Below are 6,226 nucleotides of genomic sequence, written 5' to 3' on the forward strand. Positions count from 1 at the left end.
GTTGCATCAGATACCTTCATAATCAACACTTTAACTCCATCATCTTTCTCGTAAGCAGTCACTATACCACATCCCTGATATACCGACTGAGGGTCTGTCAGTAAAAGCCGTTGTACCGACGGACCATCAGTCGGTATAGATGTATGCCGACAGCACCTATCTGTCGCTGTAAGTGGCGTCGGTATAACTTTTGCCGACTGACATGGATATACCGACTGACAGTCTGATGCCCTACAAAGATATACCGACTGACACTTATTCCCGATCTATTACAATGCTTTTGCCGACTGACAGTGAGTAGCTAAATTTCTTTACCAACCAACAATCCAACACTAAGCATCCAGAAAAATAATATAATTAATCTCTCATTGACCATATACAGCACCAATCCATCTAGAAAAAAATAATATAATTAAATTCTCATTGACCATACAGCACCAATCTTTTGAAACAATACATATCAAGCACACTTGAATAAAGATATATAAATCATATTTTTTATTTGAAGCCAACAGATATCAAACATAGAATTGGCTAAAATAGTTTTCATATGAACCCAATACATATATAATTGGTTGAATAGCAAAGCTTCATCATAGACATCATTTGTTGTCACAGTGCTAAGTCAAGCTAGCTAGATCATATGTTGGGTTTGTCACCAGCCACGGTACAAGCAGTAGCCACATTTACAAAATAAGGGGAGCCAGGCTAGATATTCCAAATAAGCACTGCTCAAAATAAAAGTGTCCATGAGCACAGCCCAAAATAGAAGTCTCCATAAGCACTGATCCGCTTGTTGATCAACCATCATGCCACCTCTGAGACCTCCCACCTGAACAAAGTTAAAAGTATGCTGAAAGTTAACTACAGGAACAAAAGCAAGAGTGAAAATTAATCTACAAAACTGCTGGCTGTTGCTGCAGCTAGCTGACTTGTCTACTCTTAGGAAAATAAGCTAATTAGTGTGCAATTCATATAACTAAGTGTACTTTCTGCTGGAACTAAAATTTGGAGATCGAATAGTACTAGTAGAAGAGTGGGCTATTTGCTGAAAGTAAATTTCAGAAATACCTGATGCACCTTGGGAGGATTGTGATCCTTTGGTAACCTTCAACTGTCAGAAATATAAATAATTAGTGGCTGCCGTCACTCTCATCACACATGAGAAAATGTAGCAAAGTATATTACTCTCTTGTATGGCCATGCAATTGACAACTTATGTGCATGGCCATGGTCTCTACATAACCATAAGAACTAATGTAGCCAAATCCAATGGATTTCACCAATTTCTTAGCTTCATGAAAATTTCTAAGGAGTGTTGAACCCTCAAGGAGTGCATCATTAAGTAGATCTAGCAGCATGTTAAAAGATCTATCAGTCCATCCTCCAAGGAGTTTGAGGTGCAATAATCTAACTAGGAAACGCAACTGTGTATATTTCTTGCAATTAGGGTACAACTCTTTGCTATTCTCTGCCACCAACTTTTGAAAGGCAAGTAGCTCAGCGCAAGGTTCTAGAATAGAACTGTTGTCATCAAAATTTCCTCTATCATCTAAACCAGCGGCTAAATCTTTAAGCAAACCAGATATATCATCATCCTTATTAGATTCCTTGATTACCTCAATAGCAGATAGTGCATAGCACATACCTCAAAGCCGTCGATCTCCAGGTTCAAGGTTTTTATCTTGCTAATTCAATTGAACAACAAAAATCAACTAGGTTCAAGGTTTTCCTCACCCAAAACGTGCAGATCTGAATAAACCTAGAGAGTTGCAGCATATCCATCTAGGAATTATTGATAAATATTAATGGCTTAATAATTGAAAGATTGAATCGTTGACATATATTGCGAAATTGGTGCTGAAATATCAGGCTTTATTTACCTTTTCTGAATTTCTTCAAAGAGATCCCGGCTCTGCTGTGCAGCTGGCAGCCTGCACTTCAGGGCCCCGCCGGCCACAGCCGCATGGCCACACAGCTGCAGGGCACCGGCGACAGCTGCGAGCCCGCGCAGGCAAGGGAGCAGAGGCGCTCGATGCCCCAGGCCCTGCCCCTCAGCCGCTCGGGCCGCACGGCCACGCCGCCGCGGGTTTGCGCCCCTGCACCTACAGTGGAGCCCATGCGCAGCATGCCGACTGGGGGCGCCTAGTAGCTCGCGCTCGCCCAAGCCATCGCTCGCCGCCGAGCACCTGCGGGGCAACCACTAGCTCGCCTCGTGTGGAGGATTTGAGGAGGAGGTGTCAACAGGTTCACCTTACCGTTTGCATTGTAGATTTTATTGTTTTTATTGTAGCGGTAACTATTTTTTTTGACTTTTGTATTTTTAAATTTTGAATTGGAAAACACCGGTTACCGCTACTGGTAAGTGTTGCCGCCTAGTAGCGGTATCGGTAAATTTTGACGGTGTTTTACCGATACCGCTACTAGGCGGCAACACTTACCGGTAGCGATAACCGGTGTTTTCCGATTCAAAATTTAAAAATACAAAAATAAAAAAAACAGTTACCGCTACAGTAAAAACGGTAAAATCTACCGTGCAAACGGTAAAGTGAATCCTGATGGTAGCAAGGCGCACGGCGAATAGGTTGCGTGACGAGAGAACAACTCGGAGACTCGAGTGGGGAAAGGGGCCCAGACCTGCTCGAAGTCGGCGCCGGGAGGCAGCGAGGCCATTCCGCCCACCGGCGGGGCAGGCAAGCGGCTCGAGGACGGCGCTGGGGGAGGGGATGGGACGCCGGAGGAGGAAGACGAGAAGACGGGTGCCTGGTGGAGTTTCACGAAAGAGTAAAACAAGTGGAGTATGAGTCTGCATGGGATCACAACGAACGGCCGGCCATCATCATAGCCAACGAAAGTCACGTCGTTGCAACCGGAGGCCCACGGGCCACATTGGGCAGATCCCAAAGCCCATGGTCACCATCACAATAGAGCAGTTCCGAATAATTAGTGCGGAGAAGAGAAAATTTGGAAGCAGGCAGCCAGGCGTGTGGAGTTTTGCTAAAAACTTCCTTCTTGTTTAATGAATTCAACCCGCGGTCCGAGGAGGCCTTCAATCTACAGTAGGCGTGGCTCTTTTTTAACTAAAAACCCCCTGACGTTCTGAACATTTCACCCCAAAGAAGAGAAAATCCGAGTTCGCTGACAATTTTGCAAAAATACGCTCGGAGTCATTTTCGCCGAAAACCCCCGCCGCCCCGCCGCGCGGCGCCCGTCCGCCCCTCAGCCTTCCCCCTCTCATCTCCCTCTCTCTCTCTCTCTCTCCCCCCCTTCCCCGCCGCTGTCGCCTTCGACATCGCACCGCCCTTCGCCGCTGCCCTCGTCGAGCTAGAGCTGCCTCTGCGGGCTTCCCCTGTTGGTGCCCGACTCCCTCACCCAATCTCGTTCACCTAACCGCTCGCTCCCCGACCTGCTCACGCCTCGCCTAGGGTTTGGGGTTTTGGGGGCAGGCGGGCAGCTACGTCCGGCAGTGCGGGCGAAGTCGAGGGGCGGCGGAGGCGCGGGGGGAGGAGCGCGTGGCTGGCCGCGGACGGGAGCAAGCGCTAGGGAGAGGCCTTCTTCCTGCTCTACACGCCCTTCTAGCTCACGCTCTGCCTCGGCATCATCGTCCCCTTCGAGCTCTACGAGGTACACCTCCTGGTTTGTCTGAGGGAGCACGCTTGATTTGGTTATCGGTTCATGGTTCATCGGTTGGGTCCTCGATCCGATCTGTTGGATCTCGGATGTGGCCAGGACATTGGGATGCCGTGTTCTTGGATGTGGCCAGGACACTTAAATTGTTAAATGGTTTCTTGTGCGGTGTGCAGATGTTCACGGAGTACCTGATTCTCAGATTGGTGTCCACCGTGCCGGCGTTACTCATCCCCCACTTCCTTGTAGGGAAGGTAAAATAAATAGCACCCTCTTGTTCCCTCATCTCTGTCATATCGTCATCATTGCTCTATGTCATTGTCATTCTTTAGAGGACAATATAGATGTAATTTCGCTGATAGTATATATCAGGCATCTGTTGCTGATCTCTATGTAAATGATGCCTTCAGCACTGCACACAGAGCCTATGCTTCAACAGAGGGAATTACCAAGTATTTGAAGCCTGCTGTTGCTGGCTTCCTCATGCAGAAGGTATTTTTTAAAGTTAAATTAGTCCATGTCTTGTGTAGTTGTGTTTCTTGATCTCAGTGTACTCCATTGTAAAGAATCAGTACTCTTTTTCCTTTCTCTAGTTGCAAGCTGCTGACGATGCCCAGTAATCTGACATTTAATTTTCTTGAAAGCTTTTGGCAATATAATTTTTAGCTTTTAACTAAGAGCTCTCATCCATGTTATACAGTCGTCCGACTAATCGCGATTAGTCGCGATTAGTCGACCTTATCGCTCCGCTGGCTTCGATAAGTGAAACGACTAGCTTTTGTCGATCAGATGTCTGATCGTCCGACTAATCGTCGCCTAATCGCGATTAGTCGTCCGACTAGCTACTTGGACGATCAGGCCAAAACCAAAAGATGTCCAGTAGACCAGCACTCCAGCCCGCCGCCTGTACTGGGCTCAATTAGGCCCATTAGCCATTAGGGTTAGGTTAACTATATAACTTGCACCATTAGCCATTAGCCATTAGGGTTAGGTTAACTATATAACTTGCACCATTAGCCATTAGCCATTAGCCTGTACTGTGTGGGACAAGAATATGGAGTTCTGGACAGTTCAAACATCAAATCTCACAAGTAAGTGTCACCAAACTGACTATCATTGTGGTGTTCCTGCTTGCTATATAGTATATAAGTACATATACATGTACATATATGTCGTGGGATATATAGGACGACTATAGCGACGACTAGGACCGACTAGGGTCGACTAATCGACCTGATCGACGACTAGTCACCTTATCGGTGCCATGACGACTAGGTTCGACTAGACGACTGTATAACATTGGCTCTCACTATCTAGGAACTTTTTTTAGCTTTTAACTAAGGGCTGTCACTAATACATGTGTGTTGATCTGTAGAATATTACCTGAAATTTTCAGTAGGTAGCAACTGAACTAAATAATGTATAAACTGCCACAACAAAAAATGTGATAAATGCCTTTGCAACACTACATATGCATGATTCTTTAATTGCAGTGATTAAGTGGCAGTGTTGTAGTGTATGTCGAGTTGCCTGGTAGGTGTAAAAATCAGCAACACATCATGTACATAGATTAAAATAGTTATAGTTCTCCAGCCATTCTATACTAATACTGATACCTGATACCATCTGCAGATTGTTCCTGCATCCTCTATCCCTGATGGTTGGATGGGTCTCGATATTGGTCCTGATTCCATCAAGACTTTCAGTGAGACGTAGGACACCACCAAGACTGTCATCTGAAATGGTCCTATGGGAGTTTTTGAGTTTGAGAAGTTTGCTGATGGCACTGATGCGAGTAATACCTGCATTTGTACTTAATTTGGCTCTCCGATTTTGTTTTTCATTTCACTAAATGTAGTGCTCTTTGTTCATGCTATTGCCAAGAAGTTGGCTGATATCACTGCCAAAGGTGTGACAACCATCATTGGAGGTGGGGACTCTGTTGCTGCCGTCGAGAAGGCCGGGTTGGCGGACAAGATGAGCCATGTCTCAACTGGCGGTGGTGCGAGTCTGGAGCTGCTGGAAGGCAAGCAAGACCCTCCCAAGTGTCCTTGCTCTTGACAACGTGTAGGCGCAGGCTGATACTGCGGTGGTGTAAATGCGAGTCCTCGTCTGCCATCGAGGACTTCGAGATATAGGCTTCTCTTTTTGAGTTTTTGCTAGAAGATAAGCGAATAAATTTTACTTGCGTGGGCATGAGACTATAGTTGTGCCCGGAACAAATGTATAGGAGATCGCAGATAGTGGGCAAGTGACATCGCAGAGCTCGGCAGGCATCTGCAAGCCTGCTTCATGTATACTGCAAAAACCCAACAGGAGATGGCAGGTTTGTAATATATGATGGCGGGCTCCCGCAGAGTGATTTCTTTAGTTGATTCTTGCAAACTGCGGGGAGGGGGCGCCAAAAAACAGCCGCGCCAACAGTAGGCCAAGGGCCTCCCCGGATCGCGGTTCGATTTCGGAAGACGAGAAGGATCTTTTTGCAAAACTCCACACGGCTGCCTGGCTGCTTCTTAACGGCCGGATCGGCTCCGATCAAACAGCCGCGAAAAACGGCCACCTAGATGCGCTCCTGGGGCGCGGATTCCCGCAGGAATAG

At 46.6% G+C, this 6,226-nt stretch overlaps 2 long non-coding RNA genes across 4 annotated transcripts; one reads left to right on the forward strand and one right to left on the reverse strand.

Annotated features, from left to right (window-relative positions):
- Nucleotides 1-475: 475 nt before the first annotated feature.
- On the reverse strand, nt 476-2,247 carry LOC120686822. 2 transcript variants are annotated; one of them, XR_005680393.1, is made up of 3 exons: nt 1,884-2,247; nt 1,072-1,762; nt 476-832 (listed from the first exon to the last, which is right to left on the reverse strand). It is a non-coding gene; the product is annotated as an uncharacterized LOC120686822 (long non-coding RNA). The 2 variants fall into 2 exon arrangements; XR_005680392.1 differs by having other exon boundaries at nt 1,072-1,785.
- A 974-nt stretch (nt 2,248-3,221) lies between these two features.
- LOC120686592 lies at nt 3,222-5,997 on the forward strand. Of its 2 annotated transcripts, none has more exons than XR_005680264.1 (5): nt 3,222-3,624; nt 3,804-3,881; nt 4,038-4,119; nt 5,260-5,422; nt 5,512-5,997. It is a non-coding gene; the product is annotated as an uncharacterized LOC120686592 (long non-coding RNA). The 2 variants fall into 2 exon arrangements; XR_005680263.1 differs by having other exon boundaries at nt 3,223-3,624; nt 5,515-5,997.
- The last annotated feature ends 229 nt before the right edge of the window (nt 5,998-6,226 follow it).

Source organism: Panicum virgatum, chromosome 8N (genome assembly GCF_016808335.1).
Source record: "Panicum virgatum strain AP13 chromosome 8N, P.virgatum_v5, whole genome shotgun sequence".
Lineage (NCBI taxonomy): Eukaryota > Viridiplantae > Streptophyta > Magnoliopsida > Poales > Poaceae > Panicum > Panicum virgatum.